The sequence below is a fragment of the Engystomops pustulosus genome, chromosome 5 (assembly GCF_040894005.1).
Source record: "Engystomops pustulosus chromosome 5, aEngPut4.maternal, whole genome shotgun sequence".
Lineage (NCBI taxonomy): Eukaryota > Metazoa > Chordata > Amphibia > Anura > Leptodactylidae > Engystomops > Engystomops pustulosus.
Genome location: NC_092415.1, coordinates 91,708,163 through 91,729,822, shown reverse-complemented (window position 1 = coordinate 91,729,822; position 21,660 = coordinate 91,708,163). Strand labels below are relative to the sequence as shown.

Genomic DNA, 21,660 nt, shown 5'->3' with positions numbered 1-21,660 from the left:
CTGGATGCCGCTAGGGAGAGAGCTGCTGCTGGTCAGGGAAAGCGTTAGGCTGTTCGATTAGAATAGTGTTAGGCAGGAGTGATTCTACAAGAACCCAACAGCCCTTCTTAGGGCTACAATAACGTTATACATTTTTTTTTTTATTTGCAGCTAGTACCATATTGTGAGGAATTTGCAGGGGGACTTGCTACCATTGTGTTTAGCTCTTAGTGACACACATATCCACCTCAAACACCAAAGTGGGACAATTTATTAGGGGTTTGATTTCAATTAGGCACAGTCTGCCAGTTTCTTTTTATTTTACGTTTATTTTTTCATAACTCAGCGTCATCTCATCTGGCATAGCAGTGTGCTTTCATACTTGGCTAGAAAATAGCCATAGGAGAATCCAAACGGCTTACTTAGGCCTACAATAGCGTTATATATTTTATTTCTGGTTGATCTGCTGGTGGCTGTCCTTGCTGTAGTGCATCTACTACCATATTGTGAGGAATTTGTAGTGAGACTTGCGACCGTTGTGTTTAGCGCTTAGTGACGCACATATCCATCGCAAAGACCGAAGTGGGACAATTTATTAGGGGTTTGATTTCAATTAGGCACAGTCTGCCAGTTTCTTTTTATTTTACGTTTATTTTTTTAATAACTCAGCGTCATCTCATCTGGCATAGCAGTGTGCTTTCATACTTGGCTAGAAAATAGCCATAGGAGAATCCAAACGGCTTACTTAGGCCTACAATAGCGTTATATATTTTATTTCTGGTTGATCTGCTGGTGGCTGTCCTTGCTGTAGTGCATCTACTACCATATTGTGAGGAATTTGTAGTGAGACTTGCGACCGTTGTGTTTAGCGCTTAGTGACGCACATATCCATCGCAAAGACCGAAGTGGGACAATTTATTAGGGGTTTGATTTCAATTAGGCACAGTCTGCCAGTTTCTTTTTATTTTACGTTTATTTTTTTAATAACTCAGCGTCATCTCATCTGGCATAGCAGTGTGCTTTCATACTTGGCTAGAAAATAGCCATAGGAGAATCCAAACGGCTTACTTAGGCCTACAATAGCGTTATATATTTTATTTCTGGTTGATCTGCTGGTGGCTGTCCTTGCTGTAGTGCATCTACTACCATATTGTGAGGAATTTGTAGTGAGACTTGCGACCGTTGTGTTTAGCGCTTAGTGACACACATATCCATCGCAAAGACCGAAGTGGGACAATTTATTAGGGGTTGGATTTCAATTAGGCACAGTCTGCCATTTACTTTTTATTTTACATTTATTTTTTCATAACTCAGCGTCATCTCATCTGGCATAGCAGTGTGCTTTCATACTTGGCTAGAAAATAGCCATAGGAGAATCCACAGAGATGAAGTATGTAATATATAAGCCTCGAAAAAGACACAAGTCCATCAAGTCCAACCTTTAAGAATTAAACAAATGGTTTTTTTTCCCCATAACCCGTGATATTTCTGCTCTCCAGGCCTCTCTTGAACATGTACATAGAGTCGCCATAACAACCTCCTGCGGCAGAGAGTTCCATAGTCTCACTGCTCTTAGAGTAAAGAACCTATGTCTACGGCGATGGTAGAATCGCCTCTCCTCTTGGCATAAAGGATTCCCCCTTGTCCTGGTCACAGGCCTAGGTATAAAAAGATCTTTGGACAGATCCTTGTAATTCCTGTTCAGATATTTGTACATTGTAATGAGGTCTCCCCTCAACTGTCTTTTTTTATAGACTGAAAAATCCCAAATTTTGCAATCTGTCATTGTATTCTAGTCCCCCCATTCCTTAATAATCTTTGTTGCACTCCTCTGCACCCGTTATAGTTCTACTATGTCCTTTTTATACAAAACTGTACACAATGTTCAGTGTGTGGTCTTACCATTGATTTGTATAAGGGCAAAACTATGTCCTTATTATGGGAATCTGTTCCTCTCTTATTTGCTTTAGCAGCAGCTGCCTGGCTCTGCTCACTAAAATTTTATCACCCACCAATACCCCCAAGTCTTTTTCAGCTCCAGTTATACCAAGTAATTGACTGTTTAGAACATATTTTTACTTTTTGTTTCAATGGCCCAATTGCATAACCTTGCATTTATCTACATTAAACCTCATCAGCCATTTTTCCGCCCACTCCTTAAGCTTCCACAAACCCCTCTGTAATGCTATACTATTGGCCTCAGTATTAATTACTTTACACAGCTTAGTAGCATCTGAAAATATTGAAACTTGACTCTGTAAACCCACTACAAGGTCATTAATAAAAATATAAAAAATAAGTGGCCCCAATACTGACCCCTGTGGCGCTCCACTGGTAACGTCAACCCAATCTGAGAATGTGCTATTAATGAAGATCCTCTGTTTTCTATCACTAAGCCAATTACTTACCCAAATACTCAGATATTCCCCTAGTCCCAGCAGTCTCATTTTATGTACCAACCTTGGCACTGTGTCAAATGCCTTGGAAAAGTCCAGATATACAACATCCAGAGCCTTCCACAGATCCAGTATGGTACTTACCTCCTTATAGCCAATCAGATGCAGGTTATGTACAGCGAGATATTTTGGGATAGCATTTCTTACAAACCCCTCAAATATTTTCCCCACAACAGAAGTTAGACTCACAGGTCTGTAGTTTCCAGGATCGCTTTTTGATCCTTTTTTGTATATTGGTACCATATTTGCTATGCGACTATTCCTGTGGAACAGAACCAGTCCTCCAGGAATCTTCAAATGTTAAAAATGACGGTCTATCTATCACAGCCCTCTTCCTGGGTTAAACTGTTGACATTCCAAAGAGAATTTTCATCACTCCTCATCATGTCTTCCACCAGGAGATTTTCAAGGGTAAAGACAGACGAGAAGGCGACATTCAGTAGATTGGCCCTTTCCTCATCTCCTTCTACCATGACCCACAGGTTATTCCTCAGAGGGCCCTCATACTCAGTTTTTAGTTTGATTATTTGTATACTTGAAAAATCATTTGGGATTATTTTTGCTCTCCTTGGCAATATTTCTCTCAGTTTCTATTTTTGCAACTTTTATCTGCTTTTTACAAGATTCATTTTTCTCTATAATCCTGTAACACCTCATAGCTACCTTAGGGTTTTAGCACCTTAAACGCCTTATCTTTCTCGCTTATTGCTCATATTACAGTAATTTTTACCCACATTGGATTTTTCTCTTATGCTTTTTCCCATTTTTTTTTGTGCTTTTGTCTTTGAGAAAATTTATACAGTCTGTGTTTGTGTAGGGGTGAGGAGCATGGAAGATTTATCTTCAAAGAGTGCTTAATAATGTAGCATAGTCAAGTAACACAAAGCTACTACTGCTTTCTTTTACCTTCTCCTCTTTAGGAATTCTCTTCAGCCTAACAGAGGAGAGCATTGGACAAGTAAACAGAGTTGTTAACATTTGTAGTTGAATATTGGCAGATGGATCCTAACTGGCAGCATGGTGGTAGCAGCGAGACCTGTCAATCAGGAACAGGGAGGCAAGACTGTGCAGGGAATAATGAATATGCAGACCTTGCTGTGATTGGACATTTAATTCACATTAGGTGAATTGCATATAAGTTTAAAAACTTATTTTTAATACTGTAGCGAGTGGTCAGACACACATACTGTTTTGGGCACCAATGTACAATGGGAATAGAAAATGGGAAGTCTAGAATATAATGACAGATCACAAAACTTGAGGTTAATCAGCTTAGAAAAAAGACTGCTAAGGTGTGCCCTTACAAATACCTAAATGGACAGGCCATGGATCTTTACAATAGATCTACTTAGACCACCTAGACCAGTGATGGCTAACCTATGGCACTGGTGCCAGAGGTGGCACTCAGAGCCCTTTCTGTGGGCACTCAGGCCATCACCAGAGATGACTCCAGGTATCTTCCTGCAGTCCCAGACAGCCCAGGACTTGTTGTGCACTGAGCTATTTTAAAGTGACAGCTCTAACTGGGACTATTTTCTGCTTTATTGGTGTCCTCAGAGTGCTGGTATCAATGAAAACTGTGACAGAGAAGGGAGTATAAATCACAAATTAAATTTCTATGTTGGCACTTTGCGATAAATAAGCGGGTCTCTGTTGTCGTTTGGGCACTCGGTCTCTAAAAGGTTTGCCATCACTGACCTAGACCAAGGCCAAGAAAAGGGGCATCCTCTAGGCCAGTGGTTCTCAACCTGTGGGTCGCGACCCTGGGCGGGTCGAACGACCAAAACACAGGGGTCGCCTAAAGCCATCGGAGCCACGATTTTATAGCATTTTTAGGCACAAATACAATATTTTTGTACATGATTTGGTGTCACCGCAACATGAGGAACTGTATTGTGGGGTCACAGCATTAGAAAGGTTGAGAACCACTGCTCTAGGCTGTAAGAGCAGTGAGACCAAGGAACTTTGTGTTGCAGGCGGTTATGATGACTGATACTTGTACATGTTCAAGGGGGTCCTGGGCTCACCCGTCCCCCTTGTTCCGCGCCAGCACAGTACCCATGCCACTCACCTGTCCTGGCTACGCAGCTGTGTGCGTGTATCTCCTACTCCTCGACCACACGTGCCGGCTCGCAAAGATTTAAAGGGCCAGCGCAACGCTTATTGGTGCTGCCCATTTCCAAGAAATTGTTAAAAGCTTGCCTCTTCCAGCATTCCATGCTGGATATTCATGCTTATGCCGTTGATAAACCTTGTGTCCCTGCCTCGTGCCTGTGTTCGGATTTCCCGTTGTGTCCCCAGTTCTGTACTAGACTTTGATCCTTTTCTGCCTGCACTGACCTGTTGCTTCGTTTCCAACTCCGATCCCGAGCTGCCTGTCCTGGCCTCCTGCCCGTCCCCGACTCAATCCTGCTTTATGTCTGTGTACCTTGCCTTGGCTGCCACCGCGGACAAAGTCGCACCTGTGAAACGACCTAGCAAGCCCAACCCACTTTGCGGCGGGCTATGGTGAAAACCGGGTGCCACTTAAATTCCGGCTCCAGGTCTCGGCTTACATCGTAGTCTGTGGTGGTCCAGTGGGTCCACTGCCCCTGGAGTCTGACAATGCCCTTCTTAAGAACAAAAATATCACATGTTATGGGAACAAAATAATCTGTTATTGTTGATCCAGGGAGCTATATTGGATCAACACTCTGTGATATACACATTGGACCTGATGGACCTGCGCCTTTTTTTCAAACTGAAAAGTAAGGCACATTGCTCACTGCTGTGCAATTTCTATGCTCGCTTATTTAATAAAATATGTCACCTGCACAAGCCATTTCAAACTGGTATAAGAAGACAAAGAATGGAAATCAGTACATAGGCTATTATACATATTTGGGGAGATAATGTACAATTATGGAGATTGATTGGTACAGTCTGTACAGCTGTAAAAGGGTCCAATCTAGAGATGAGCGAACATACTCGTCCGAGCTTGATGCTCGTTCGAGCATTAGCGTACTCGAAACTGCTCGTTGCTCGGACAAATACTTCGCCCGCTCGAGAAAATGGCATCTCCCGCCGTTTTGCTTTTTGGCGGCCAGAAACAGAGCCAATCACATGCAGGAGACTCTGCACTCCACCCAGCATGTCGTGGTACCCTTACACGTCGATAGCAGTGGTTGGCTGGCCAGATCAGGTGACCCTGGAATAGACTAGCCCCTGCCTGCGCTGCTCGGATCATTCTGTGTCTGGATGCCGCTAGGGAGAGAGCTGCTGCTGGTCAGGGAAAGCGTTAGGCTGTTCGATTAGAATAGTGTTAGGCAGGAGTGATTCTACAAGAACCCAACAGCCCTTCTTAGGGCTACAATAACGTTATACATTTTTTTTTTTATTTGCAGCTAGTACCATATTGTGAGGAATTTGCAGGGGGACTTGCTACCATTGTGTTTAGCTCTTAGTGACACACATATCCACCTCAAACACCAAAGTGGGACAATTTATTAGGGGTTTGATTTCAATTAGGCACAGTCTGCCAGTTTCTTTTTATTTTACGTTTATTTTTTCATAACTCAGCGTCATCTCATCTGGCATAGCAGTGTGCTTTCATACTTGGCTAGAAAATAGCCATAGGAGAATCCAAACGGCTTACTTAGGCCTACAATAGCGTTATATATTTTATTTCTGGTTGATCTGCTGGTGGCTGTCCTTGCTGTAGTGCATCTACTACCATATTGTGAGGAATTTGTAGTGAGACTTGCGACCGTTGTGTTTAGCGCTTAGTGACGCACATATCCATCGCAAAGACCGAAGTGGGACAATTTATTAGGGGTTTGATTTCAATTAGGCACAGTCTGCCAGTTTCTTTTTATTTTACGTTTATTTTTTTAATAACTCAGCGTCATCTCATCTGGCATAGCAGTGTGCTTTCATACTTGGCTAGAAAATAGCCATAGGAGAATCCAAACGGCTTACTTAGGCCTACAATAGCGTTATATATTTTATTTCTGGTTGATCTGCTGGTGGCTGTCCTTGCTGTAGTGCATCTACTACCATATTGTGAGGAATTTGTAGTGAGACTTGCGACCGTTGTGTTTAGCGCTTAGTGACGCACATATCCATCGCAAAGACCGAAGTGGGACAATTTATTAGGGGTTTGATTTCAATTAGGCACAGTCTGCCAGTTTCTTTTTATTTTACGTTTATTTTTTTAATAACTCAGCGTCATCTCATCTGGCATAGCAGTGTGCTTTCATACTTGGCTAGAAAATAGCCATAGGAGAATCCAAACGGCTTACTTAGGCCTACAATAGCGTTATATATTTTATTTCTGGTTGATCTGCTGGTGGCTGTCCTTGCTGTAGTGCATCTACTACCATATTGTGAGGAATTTGTAGTGAGACTTGCGACCGTTGTGTTTAGCGCTTAGTGACACACATATCCATCGCAAAGACCGAAGTGGGACAATTTATTAGGGGTTGGATTTCAATTAGGCACAGTCTGCCATTTACTTTTTATTTTACATTTATTTTTTCATAACTCAGCGTCATCTCATCTGGCATAGCAGTGTGCTTTCATACTTGGCTAGAAAATAGCCATAGGAGAATCCACAGAGATGAAGTATGTAATATATAAGCCTCGAAAAAGACACAAGTCCATCAAGTCCAACCTTTAAGAATTAAACAAATGGTTTTTTTTCCCCATAACCCGTGATATTTCTGCTCTCCAGGCCTCTCTTGAACATGTACATAGAGTCGCCATAACAACCTCCTGCGGCAGAGAGTTCCATAGTCTCACTGCTCTTAGAGTAAAGAACCTATGTCTACGGCGATGGTAGAATCGCCTCTCCTCTTGGCATAAAGGATTCCCCCTTGTCCTGGTCACAGGCCTAGGTATAAAAAGATCTTTGGACAGATCCTTGTAATTCCTGTTCAGATATTTGTACATTGTAATGAGGTCTCCCCTCAACTGTCTTTTTTTATAGACTGAAAAATCCCAAATTTTGCAATCTGTCATTGTATTCTAGTCCCCCCATTCCTTAATAATCTTTGTTGCACTCCTCTGCACCCGTTATAGTTCTACTATGTCCTTTTTATACAAAACTGTACACAATGTTCAGTGTGTGGTCTTACCATTGATTTGTATAAGGGCAAAACTATGTCCTTATTATGGGAATCTGTTCCTCTCTTATTTGCTTTAGCAGCAGCTGCCTGGCTCTGCTCACTAAAATTTTATCACCCACCAATACCCCCAAGTCTTTTTCAGCTCCAGTTATACCAAGTAATTGACTGTTTAGAACATATTTTTACTTTTTGTTTCAATGGCCCAATTGCATAACCTTGCATTTATCTACATTAAACCTCATCAGCCATTTTTCCGCCCACTCCTTAAGCTTCCACAAACCCCTCTGTAATGCTATACTATTGGCCTCAGTATTAATTACTTTACACAGCTTAGTAGCATCTGAAAATATTGAAACTTGACTCTGTAAACCCACTACAAGGTCATTAATAAAAATATAAAAAATAAGTGCCAGCACAGTACCCATGCCACTCACCTGTCCTGGCTACGCAGCTGTGTGCGTGTATCTCCTACTCCTCGACCACACGTGCCGGCTCGCAAAGATTTAAAGGGCCAGCGCAACGCTTATTGGTGCTGCCCATTTCCAAGAAATTGTTAAAAGCTTGCCTCTTCCAGCATTCCATGCTGGATATTCATGCTTATGCCGTTGATAAACCTTGTGTCCCTGCCTCGTGCCTGTGTTCGGATTTCCCGTTGTGTCCCCAGTTCTGTACTAGACTTTGATCCTTTTCTGCCTGCACTGACCTGTTGCTTCGTTTCCAACTCCGATCCCGAGCTGCCTGTCCTGGCCTCCTGCCCGTCCCCGACTCAATCCTGCTTTACGTCTGTGTACCTTGCCTTGGCTGCCACCGCGGACAAAGTCGCACCTGTGAAACGACCTAGAATAGGTGGGACAATTTATTAGGGGTTGGATTTCAATTAGGCACAGTCTGCCATTTACTTTTTATTTTACATTTATTTTTTCATAACTCAGCGTCATCTCATCTGGCATAGCAGTGTGCTTTCATACTTGGCTAGAAAATAGCCATAGGAGAATCCACAGAGATGAAGTATGTAATATATAAGCCTCGAAAAAGACACAAGTCCATCAAGTCCAACCTTTAAGAATTAAACAAATGGTTTTTTTTCCCCATAACCCGTGATATTTCTGCTCTCCAGGCCTCTCTTGAACATGTACATAGAGTCGCCATAACAACCTCCTGCGGCAGAGAGTTCCATAGTCTCACTGCTCTTAGAGTAAAGAACCTATGTCTACGGCGATGGTAGAATCGCCTCTCCTCTTGGCATAAAGGATTCCCCCTTGTCCTGGTCACAGGCCTAGGTATAAAAAGATCTTTGGACAGATCCTTGTAATTCCTGTTCAGATATTTGTACATTGTAATGAGGTCTCCCCTCAACTGTCTTTTTTTATAGACTGAAAAATCCCAAATTTTGCAATCTGTCATTGTATTCTAGTCCCCCCATTCCTTAATAATCTTTGTTGCACTCCTCTGCACCCGTTATAGTTCTACTATGTCCTTTTTATACAAAACTGTACACAATGTTCAGTGTGTGGTCTTACCATTGATTTGTATAAGGGCAAAACTATGTCCTTATTATGGGAATCTGTTCCTCTCTTATTTGCTTTAGCAGCAGCTGCCTGGCTCTGCTCACTAAAATTTTATCACCCACCAATACCCCCAAGTCTTTTTCAGCTCCAGTTATACCAAGTAATTGACTGTTTAGAACATATTTTTACTTTTTGTTTCAATGGCCCAATTGCATAACCTTGCATTTATCTACATTAAACCTCATCAGCCATTTTTCCGCCCACTCCTTAAGCTTCCACAAACCCCTCTGTAATGCTATACTATTGGCCTCAGTATTAATTACTTTACACAGCTTAGTAGCATCTGAAAATATTGAAACTTGACTCTGTAAACCCACTACAAGGTCATTAATAAAAATATAAAAAATAAGTGGCCCCAATACTGACCCCTGTGGCGCTCCACTGGTAACGTCAACCCAATCTGAGAATGTGCTATTAATGAAGATCCTCTGTTTTCTATCACTAAGCCAATTACTTACCCAAATACTCAGATATTCCCCTAGTCCCAGCAGTCTCATTTTATGTACCAACCTTGGCACTGTGTCAAATGCCTTGGAAAAGTCCAGATATACAACATCCAGAGCCTTCCACAGATCCAGTATGGTACTTACCTCCTTATAGCCAATCAGATGCAGGTTATGTACAGCGAGATATTTTGGGATAGCATTTCTTACAAACCCCTCAAATATTTTCCCCACAACAGAAGTTAGACTCACAGGTCTGTAGTTTCCAGGATCGCTTTTTGATCCTTTTTTGTATATTGGTACCATATTTGCTATGCGACTATTCCTGTGGAACAGAACCAGTCCTCCAGGAATCTTCAAATGTTAAAAATGACGGTCTATCTATCACAGCCCTCTTCCTGGGTTAAACTGTTGACATTCCAAAGAGAATTTTCATCACTCCTCATCATGTCTTCCACCAGGAGATTTTCAAGGGTAAAGACAGACGAGAAGGCGACATTCAGTAGATTGGCCCTTTCCTCATCTCCTTCTACCATGACCCACAGGTTATTCCTCAGAGGGCCCTCATACTCAGTTTTTAGTTTGATTATTTGTATACTTGAAAAATCATTTGGGATTATTTTTGCTCTCCTTGGCAATATTTCTCTCAGTTTCTATTTTTGCAACTTTTATCTGCTTTTTACAAGATTCATTTTTCTCTATAATCCTGTAACACCTCATAGCTACCTTAGGGTTTTAGCACCTTAAACGCCTTATCTTTCTCGCTTATTGCTCATATTACAGTAATTTTTACCCACATTGGATTTTTCTCTTATGCTTTTTCCCATTTTTTTTTGTGCTTTTGTCTTTGAGAAAATTTATACAGTCTGTGTTTGTGTAGGGGTGAGGAGCATGGAAGATTTATCTTCAAAGAGTGCTTAATAATGTAGCATAGTCAAGTAACACAAAGCTACTACTGCTTTCTTTTACCTTCTCCTCTTTAGGAATTCTCTTCAGCCTAACAGAGGAGAGCATTGGACAAGTAAACAGAGTTGTTAACATTTGTAGTTGAATATTGGCAGATGGATCCTAACTGGCAGCATGGTGGTAGCAGCGAGACCTGTCAATCAGGAACAGGGAGGCAAGACTGTGCAGGGAATAATGAATATGCAGACCTTGCTGTGATTGGACATTTAATTCACATTAGGTGAATTGCATATAAGTTTAAAAACTTATTTTTAATACTGTAGCGAGTGGTCAGACACACATACTGTTTTGGGCACCAATGTACAATGGGAATAGAAAATGGGAAGTCTAGAATATAATGACAGATCACAAAACTTGAGGTTAATCAGCTTAGAAAAAAGACTGCTAAGGTGTGCCCTTACAAATACCTAAATGGACAGGCCATGGATCTTTACAATAGATCTACTTAGACCACCTAGACCAAGGCCAAGAAAAGGGGCATCCTCTAGGCCAGTGGTTCTCAACCTGTGGGTCGCGACCCTGGGCGGGTCGAACGACCAAAACACAGGGGTCGCCTAAAGCCATCGGAGCCACGATTTTATAGCATTTTTAGGCACAAATACAATATTTTTGTACATGATTTGGTGTCACCGCAACATGAGGAACTGTATTGTGGGGTCACAGCATTAGAAAGGTTGAGAACCACTGCTCTAGGCTGTAAGAGCAGTGAGACCAAGGAACTTTGTGTTGCAGGCGGTTATGATGACTGATACTTGTACATGTTCAAGGGGGTCCTGGGCTCACCCGTCCCCCTTGTTCCGCGCCAGCACAGTACCCATGCCACTCACCTGTCCTGGCTACGCAGCTGTGTGCGTGTATCTCCTACTCCTCGACCACACGTGCCGGCTCGCAAAGATTTAAAGGGCCAGCGCAACGCTTATTGGTGCTGCCCATTTCCAAGAAATTGTTAAAAGCTTGCCTCTTCCAGCATTCCATGCTGGATATTCATGCTTATGCCGTTGATAAACCTTGTGTCCCTGCCTCGTGCCTGTGTTCGGATTTCCCGTTGTGTCCCCAGTTCTGTACTAGACTTTGATCCTTTTCTGCCTGCACTGACCTGTTGCTTCGTTTCCAACTCCGATCCCGAGCTGCCTGTCCTGGCCTCCTGCCCGTCCCCGACTCAATCCTGCTTTACGTCTGTGTACCTTGCCTTGGCTGCCACCGCGGACAAAGTCGCACCTGTGAAACGACCTAGCAAGCCCAACCCACTTTGCGGCGGGCTATGGTGAAAACCGGGTGCCACTTAAATTCCGGCTCCAGGTCTCGGCTTACATCGTAGTCTGTGGTGGTCCAGTGGGTCCACTGCCCCTGGAGTCTGACAATGCCCTTCTTAAGAACAAAAATATCACATGTTATGGGAACAAAATAATCTGTTATTGTTGATCCAGGGAGCTATATTGGATCAACACTCTGTGATATACACATTGGACCTGATGGACCTGCGCCTTTTTTTCAAACTGAAAAGTAAGGCACATTGCTCACTGCTGTGCAATTTCTATGCTCGCTTATTTAATAAAATATGTCACCTGCACAAGCCATTTCAAACTGGTATAAAAAGACAAAGAATGGAAATCAGTACATAGGCTATTATACATATTTGGGGAGATAATGTACAATTATGGAGATTGATTGGTACAGTCTGTACAGCTGTAAAAGGGTCCAATCTAGAGATGAGCGAACATACTCGTCCGAGCTTGATGCTCGTTCGAGCATTAGCGTACTCGAAACTGCTCGTTGCTCGGACAAATACTTCGCCCGCTCGAGAAAATGGCATCTCCCGCCGTTTTGCTTTTTGGCGGCCAGAAACAGAGCCAATCACATGCAGGAGACTCTGCACTCCACCCAGCATGTCGTGGTACCCTTACACGTCGATAGCAGTGGTTGGCTGGCCAGATCAGGTGACCCTGGAATAGACTAGCCCCTGCCTGCGCTGCTCGGATCATTCTGTGTCTGGATGCCGCTAGGGAGAGAGCTGCTGCTGGTCAGGGAAAGCGTTAGGCTGTTCGATTAGAATAGTGTTAGGCAGGAGTGATTCTACAAGAACCCAACAGCCCTTCTTAGGGCTACAATAACGTTATACATTTTTTTTTTATTTGCAGCTAGTACCATATTGTGAGGAATTTGCAGGGGGACTTGCTACCATTGTGTTTAGCTCTTAGTGACACACATATCCACCTCAAACACCAAAGTGGGACAATTTATTAGGGGTTTGATTTCAATTAGGCACAGTCTGCCAGTTTCTTTTTATTTTACGTTTATTTTTTCATAACTCAGCGTCATCTCATCTGGCATAGCAGTGTGCTTTCATACTTGGCTAGAAAATAGCCATAGGAGAATCCAAACGGCTTACTTAGGCCTACGATAGCGTTATATATTTTATTTCTGGTTGATCTGCTCGTGGCTGTCCTTGCTGTAGTGCATCTACTACCATATTGTGAGGAATTTGTAGTGAGACTTGCGACCGTTGTGTTTAGCGCTTAGTGACGCACATATCCATCGCAAAGACCGAAGTGGGACAATTTATTAGGGGTTTGATTTCAATTAGGCACAGTCTGCCAGTTTCTTTTTATTTTACGTTTATTTTTTTAATAACTCAGCGTCATCTCATCTGGCATAGCAGTGTGCTTTCATACTTGGCTAGAAAATAGCCATAGGAGAATCCAAACGGCTTACTTAGGCCTACAATAGCGTTATATATTTTATTTCTGGTTGATCTGCTGGTGGCTGTCCTTGCTGTAGTGCATCTACTACCATATTGTGAGGAATTTGTAGTGAGACTTGCGACCGTTGTGTTTAGCGCTTAGTGACGCACATATCCATCGCAAAGACCGAAGTGGGACAATTTATTAGGGGTTTGATTTCAATTAGGCACAGTCTGCCAGTTTCTTTTTATTTTACGTTTATTTTTTTAATAACTCAGCGTCATCTCATCTGGCATAGCAGTGTGCTTTCATACTTGGCTAGAAAATAGCCATAGGAGAATCCAAACGGCTTACTTAGGCCTACAATAGCGTTATATATTTTATTTCTGGTTGATCTGCTGGTGGCTGTCCTTGCTGTAGTGCATCTACTACCATATTGTGAGGAATTTGTAGTGAGACTTGCGACCGTTGTGTTTAGCGCTTAGTGACGCACATATCCATCGCAAAGACCGAAGTGGGACAATTTATTAGGGGTTTGATTTCAATTAGGCACAGTCTGCCAGTTTCTTTTTATTTTACGTTTATTTTTTTAATAACTCAGCGTCATCTCATCTGGCATAGCAGTGTGCTTTCATACTTGGCTAGAAAATAGCCATAGGAGAATCCAAACGGCTTACTTAGGCCTACAATAGCGTTATATATTTTATTTCTGGTTGATCTGCTGGTGGCTGTCCTTGCTGTAGTGCATCTACTACCATATTGTGAGGAATTTGTAGTGAGACTTGCGACCGTTGTGTTTAGCGCTTAGTGACGCACATATCCATCGCAAAGACCGAAGTGGGACAATTTATTAGGGGTTTGATTTCAATTAGGCACAGTCTGCCAGTTTCTTTTTATTTTACGTCTATTTTTTTAATAACTCAGCGTCATCTCATCTGGCATAGCAGTGTGCTTTCATACTTGGCTAGAAAATAGCCATAGGAGAATCCAAACGGCTTACTTAGGCCTACAATAGCGTTATATATTTTATTTCTGGTTGATCTGCTGGTGGCTGTCCTTGCTGTAGTGCATCTACTACCATATTGTGAGGAATTTGTAGTGAGACTTGCGACCGTTGTGTTTAGCGCTTAGTGACGCACATATCCATCGCAAAGACCGAAGTGGGACAATTTATTAGGGGTTTGATTTCAATTAGGCACAGTCTGCCAGTTTCTTTTTATTTTACGTTTATTTTTTTAATAACTCAGTGTCATCTCATCTGGCATAGCAGTGTGCTTTCATACTTGGCTAGAAAATAGCCATAGGAGAATCCAAACGGCTTACTTAGGCCTACAATAGCGTTATATATTTTATTTCTGGTTGATCTGCTGGTGGCTGTCCTTGCTGTAGTGCATCTACTACCATATTGTGAGGAATTTGTAGTGAGACTTGCGACCGTTGTGTTTAGCGCTTAGTGACACACATATCCATCGCAAAGACCGAAGTGGGACAATTTATTAGGGGTTGGATTTCAATTAGGCACAGTCTGCCATTTACTTTTTATTTTACATTTATTTTTTCATAACTCAGCGTCATCTCATCTGGCATAGCAGTGTGCTTTCATACTTGGCTAGAAAATAGCCATAGGAGAATCCAAACGGCTTACTTAGGCCTACAATAGCGTTATATATTTTATTTCTGGTCGATCTGCTGGTGGCTGTCCTTGCTGTAGTGCATCTACTACCATATTGTGAGGAATTTGTAGTGAGACTTGCGACCGTTGTGTTTAGCGCTTAGTGACACACATATCCATCGCAAAGACCGAAGTGGGACAATTTATTAGGGGTTTGATTTCAATTAGGCACAGTCTGCCAGTTTCTTTTTATTTTACGTTTATTTTTTTAATAACTCAGCGTCATCTCATCTGGCATAGCAGTGTGCTTTCATACTTGGCTAGAAAATAGCCATAGGAGAATCCAAACGGCTTACTTAGGCCTACGATAGCGTTATATATTTTATTTCTGGTTGATCTGCTGGTGGCTGTCCTTGCTGTAGTGCATCTACTACCATATTGTGAGGAATTTGTAGTGAGACTTGCGACCGTTGTGTATAGCGCTTAGTGACACACATATCCATCGCAAAGACTGAAGTGGGACAATTTATTAGGGGTTTGATTTCAATTAGGCACAGTCTGCCAGTTTCTTTTTATTTTACGTTTATTTTTTTAATAACTCAGCGTCATCTCATCTGGCATAGCAGTGTGCTTTCATACTTGGCTAGAAAATAGCCATAGGAGAATCCAAACGGCTTACTTAGGCCTACAATAGCGTTATATATTTTATTTCTGGTTGATCTGCTGGTGGCTGTCCTTGCTGTAGTGCATCTACTACCATATTGTGAGGAATTTGTAGTGAGACTTGCGACCGTTGTGTTTAGCGCTTAGTGACGCACATATCCATCGCAAAGACCGAAGTGGGACAATTTATTAGGGGTTGGATTTCAATTAGGCACAGTCTGCCATTTACTTTTTATTTTAAGTTTATTTTTTCATAACTCAGCGTCATCTCATCTGGCATAGCAGTGTGCTTTCATACTTGGCTAGAAAATAGCCATAGCAATAGGATAGCATCGTTTGGTTTTAAAAACTAAAAAACACAAAAAAAAAAAAACACAAAAAAAACAAAAAAAAGTAAAAAAAAAAATTTAAGTTATAACTTTCATTTTCAAAATGTTTAACCCGAGGGCTAGGGGTAGAGGACGAGGGCGGGGACGTGGGCGTCCAACTACTGCAGGGGTCAGAGGCCGTGGTCCTGGGCGGGGTGAGACACCACCTGCTGATGAGGGGGTCCGAAGTGGGACAATTTATTAGGGGTTGGATTTCAATTAGGCACAGTCTGCCATTTACTTTTTATTTTACGTTTATTTTTTAATAACTCAGCGTCATCTCATCTGGCATAGCAGTGTGCTTTCATACTTGGCTAGAAAATAGCCATAGGAGAATCCAAACGGCTTACTTAGGCCTACGATAGCGTTATATATTTTATTTCTGGTTGATCTGCTGGTGGCTGTCCTTGCTGTAGTGCATCTACTACCATATTGTGAGGAATTTGTAGTGAGACTTGCGACCGTTGTGTTTAGCGCTTAGTGACGCACATATCCATCGCAAAGACCGAAGTGGGACAATTTATTAGGGGTTTGATTTCAATTAGGCACAGTCTGCCAGTTTCTTTTTATTTTACGTTTATTTTTTTAATAACTCAGCGTCATCTCATCTGGCATAGCAGTGTGCTTTCATACTTGGCTAGAAAATAGCCATAGGAGAATCCAAACGGCTTACTTAGGCCTACAATAGCGTTACAGTATATGCCGGCGTATAAGACGACCTGGTGTATAAGACGACCCCCCTACTTTCCTGTTTAAAATATAGAGTTTAAGATATATTCGCCGTATAAGACTACCCCTTTTTCAACGCATACAAAACCCGGTAAAAATAAAAAAAAACAGATTTGAATTTAACAAATGTCCTTTTTTTAATTTAAATTCTTATGACATGCAGGTATATAGCAGGAAAACTGTCGCTCATAGACATAAGGCATACAACAACAACATTACCATTACAGCACAGCCCCCAGTAGTATACAGCACTGCCCCCAGTAGTATACAGCACAGCCCCCAGTAGTATACAGCACTGCCCCCAGTAGTATACAGCACTGCCCCCAGTAGTATACAGCACTGCCCCCAGTAGAATACAGCACTGCCCCAAGTAGTATACAGCACAGCCCCCAGTAGTATACAGCACTGCCCCCAGTAGTATACAGCACTGCCCCCAGTAGTATACAGCACAGCCCCCAGTAGTATACAGCACAGCCCCCAGTAGTATACAGCACAGCCCCCAGTAGTATATAGCACAGCCCCCAGTAGTATACAGCCCAGCATTAAAAAAAAAAAAATAAACATATACTCACCCCGATGCTCCCTCGATGTCCGCGCCGTCTTCTTTCTTCTGCCGGGCGCCGCCATTGATCTTCCCCAGCAGGCGCGTAGTATGACGCGCCGCTGCTGACGTCATACTAGGCGCCGACCCGGGGAAAGACATGGCGGCGCCCAGCAGAAGAAAGAAGACGGCGCGGAAGACTGAAGACAGCACAGCGCGGACATCGGGGCCAACGGAGGGTGAGTATTTTCCCCCCGATGTCATTTTGAGGCTGCCGGCAGCTTTTTGAGGCTGCCGGCAGCCATCGCTGTGCAAACACCCGCGATCGGTGCTAGCACCGATCGCGGGTGTTACCGGTAAGCCTTTGCTGCAATATGCAGCAAAGACTTACCGGCTATGGAGAGGGCTCAGCCCGTGAGCCCTCTCCATGCAGCGCGATCCGACCGCGATCGTCTTATACGCCGTCATTACCGGCGTATAAGACGATTACCGGCGTATAAGACGACCCCAGAGAAGACAGAAGATTTTTCTGTCTTCAAAAGTCGTCTTATACGCCGGTATATACGGTATATATTTTATTTCTGGTTGATATGCTGGTGGCTGTCCTTGCTGTAGTGCATCTACTACCATATTGTGAGGAATTTGTAGTGAGACTTGCGACCGTTGTGTTTAGCGCTTAGTGACGCACATATCCATCGCAAAGACCGAAGTGGGACAATTTATTAGGGGTTGGATTTCAATTAGGCGAAGTCTGACATTTACTTTTTATTTTAAAATTTATTTTTTCATAACTCAGCGTCATCTCATCTGGCATAGCAGTGTGCTTTCATACTTGGCTAGAAAATAGCCATAGCAATAGGATAGCATCGTTTGGTTTTAAAAACTAAAAAACACAAAAAAAAAAAAAACACAAAAAAAAGTAAAAAAAAAAAATTATAACTTTCATTTTCAAAATGTTTAACCCGAGGGCTAGGGGTAGAGGACGAGGGCGGGGACGTCGGCGTCCAACTACTGCAGGGGTCAGAGGCCGTGGTCCTGGGCGGGGTGAGACACCACCTGCTGATGAGGGAGCAGGGGAACGCCGCAGAGCTACACTCCCTAGGTTCATGTCTGAAGTTACTGGGACTCGTGGTAGAGCACTGTTGAGGCCAGAACAGTGCGAACAGGTGATGTCGTGGATTGCCGACAATGATTCGAGCAATTTGTCCACCAGTCAGTCTTCCACGCAGTCCACCCATGTCACCGAAATCGGCACTCCTCCAGCTCCTGCACCTCAGCCTCCTCCCCCCCAGTCTGCCCCCTCCCAGGAAAATTTGGCATTTGAACCGGCATACTCTGAGGAACTGTTTTCTGGACCCTTCCCTCAGTCACAAACCACTTGTCCGGTTGCTGCTGAGCAATTTTCCGATGCCCAGGTTTTCCACCAGTCGCAGTCTGTGGGTGATGATGACCTTCTTGACATAGTGGAAGAAGTGTGTAAAGAGGTGTCCGACGATGAGGAGACACGGTTGTCAGACAGTGGTGAAGTTGTTGTCAGGGCAGGAAGTCCGAGGGGGGAGCAGACTGAGGGATCGGAGGATGATGAGGTGACAGACCCAAGCTGGGTTGAGAGGCCGGGTGAACACAGTGCTTCTGAGACGGAGGAGAGTCCTCGACCAGAAAAGGTTGGAAGAGGCAGTGGTGGGGCCAGACGGAGAGGCAGGGCCAGAGCAGGTGCATCAGTGCCAAATGTGTCACTTAGTGAAGCTCCCGTGGCAAGGGCTCCCGCGGCGAGGGCTAGATTTTCAGAAGTCTGGAGGTTCTTTAAGGAAACACCGGATGACCGACGGACTGTGGTGTTCAACCTTTGCCAAACCAGGATCAGCAGGGGTTCCACCACTACTAGCTTAACTACCACCAGTATGCGCAGGCATATGAATGCTAAACACCCCACTCAGTGGCACCAAGCCCGTTCACCTCCGGCCGTGCACACCACTGCTCCTTCCCCTGTGTCAGCTGATAGTCAGCCCCCTGCCCAGGACCCTGGCACAAAAACCCCATCGTCGCCTCCACGATCCTCCACAGCATCCACCAGCGTTCAGCTCTCCATACCCCAGACGCTGGAGCGGGAAAGGAAATATAGTGCAACCCACCCGCACGCCCAAGCCCTTAATGTCCACATCTCCAGATTGCTTAGCCTGGAGATGCTGCCCTATAGGCTAGTAGAGACCGAGGCCTTTCGCAACATCATGGCGGCGGCCACCCCTCGGTATTCGGTCCCCAGCCGCCACTACTTTTCCCGATGTGCCGTCCCAGCCCTGCACCAGCACGTGTCAGACAACATCATCCGTGCCCTAACCAACGCCATTTCTGACAAGGTCCACCTGACCACGGACACGTGGACGAGTGCTGCCGGGCAGGGCCACTATATATCGCTGACGGCACATTGGGTTAACTTGGTGGAGGCTGGGACCGAGTCTGACCCTGCGGCTGGTCATATACTGCCGACGCCGAGGATTGCGGGGCCTACCTCGGTCCAGGTCTTTCAGGCCTACTATGCCTCCTCCTCCCACCCCTCCTCCACCTCCTCCTCCGAACTACCATCCGTGGGCATGGCGCCATCAGTCGCTAGCTCTAGGCACAGCAGCAGTGCCGTCGCTAAGCGACAGCAGGCGGTGCTCAAACTGCTGAGCCTAGGCGATAAAAGGCACACCGCCCAAGAACTAATACAGGGCATCACGCCGCAGACTGATCTGTGGCTGGCACCGCTGAACCTGAAGCCAGGCATGGTTGTGTGTGACAACGGCCGTAACCTGGTGGCGGCTCTGCAACTCGGCAGACTGACATGTCCGGTTGCTGCCAAGCTGACAAACTGACCATGCCTGGCCCATGTGTTAAATCTAATAGTTCAGCGTTCCCTCAAGACATAACCCAATCTGTCTGATTTGCTCACGAAGGTGCGCCGCATCTGTGCGCATTTCAGGAAGTCCAGCACAGATGCTGCCACTCTCAGGGCAGCGCAGCGCCGCCTCCAACTGCCCGCTCACCGACTGTTGTGCGACGTGCCCACGAGGTGGAATTCAACACTAACCATGTTATCCAGAGTTTACCAGCAGCGCAGAGCGATTGTAGACTGCCAGATGTCAACTTCCACCAGAACTGGTAGTCAGGTCAGTCAGCTTCCTCAAGTCTACAATGAGGAGTGGACGTGGATGTCTGATATCTGTCAGGTGCTGAGTAACTTCGAGGAGTCAACACAAATGGTCAGTGGCGATGCCGCCATCATCAGCCTCACCATCCCGCTGCTTGGCCTGTTGAAAAACTCTCTGATCAGCATGAAGTCGGAAGCATTGCGCTCGTCACAAGAGACGGGGGAAGAAGATTCCCTTGTTGATAGCCAAAGCACCCTCAGGTCTGTTTCTCAGCGCATATCGGAGGAGGTGGAGGAGGATGAGGAGGAAGAGGAGGAGAATGTTGGCGAGACACAAGAGGGGACCATTGTTCAGTCCTTCACTGTTCAGCGTGTATGGGCAGAAGAAGAGGAGTTGGAGGAGTTGGAGGAGGAGGAAATGGACAGTCAGGCCAGTGAGGGGAGTGAATTCTTGCGCGTTGGTACTCTGGCGCATATGGCAGATTTCATGCTAGGCTGCCTATCCCGTGACCCTCACGTTCAAAGAATTTATTCCAGCACCGATTACTGGGTATTCACTCTCCTGGACCCACGGTACAAGCAAAATCTTTCCACTCTCATCCCTGGAGAGGAAAGGAGTGTGAGAATGCATGAATACCAGCAGGCCCTGGTGCACAAGCTGAAACAGTATTTCCCTTCTGACAGCGCTAGCGGCAGAGGGCGTACTTCTGCGGGACAAGTAGCGAGGGAGAGTAGGCGTGCAGTCAGCTTGTCCAGCACTGGCAGGGGTACGCTTTACAAGGCTTTTGCCAGCTTTATGTCACCCCAGCAAGACACTGTCACCTGTCCCCAGTCTCGGCAGAGTAGGGCTGATTTTTACAGAAAGATGGTGAGGGAGTACGTAGCTGACCATACCATCGTCCGAAATGATCACACAGCTCCCTACAACTACTGGGTTTCAAAGCTGGACATGTGGCACGAACTGGCGCTGTACGCCTTGGAGGGTCTTGCCTGCCCTGCCGCTAGCGTGTTGTCCGAGCGGGTTTTCAGTGCAGCTGGTGGCATCATCACCGATAAGCATACACGCCTGTCGACTGACAGCGCTGACAGGCTGACGCTTATTAAGATGAATAAAGCCTGGATTTCTCATAATTTCCAATCTCCACCAGGTGAAGGAAGCTCAACCTGAATAATTTATGCACTCCTCCTCCTCATTTTCCTCCTTCTCCTCCTCTTTGTACACTAAAGCAGAGGAAACTGGCTATTTTTTGACAGGGCCCACTGGCTCTAGCTATAGTACTTTATGCATTTAATTTTTATGGAGGGCCACCTACCCGGTCCTCTGTTTTAAACAATTTTTGGGAGTGCCACATACAGGCACTCAATCTATTCAATTTTTCTGGAGGGCCACCTACCTGCTCCTCTGGTTTGAAAACTTTT

The 21,660-nt window shown here is 44.5% G+C and overlaps 1 protein-coding gene across 2 annotated transcripts in view; it reads left to right on the top strand.

Annotated features, from left to right (window-relative positions):
- The window catches only part of LOC140133077 (ovalbumin-related protein Y-like), a 128,861-nt gene that overhangs the window by 18,131 nt on the left and 89,070 nt on the right, over window positions 1-21,660 (top strand). The gene's annotated exons all lie outside the window — the stretch shown is intronic.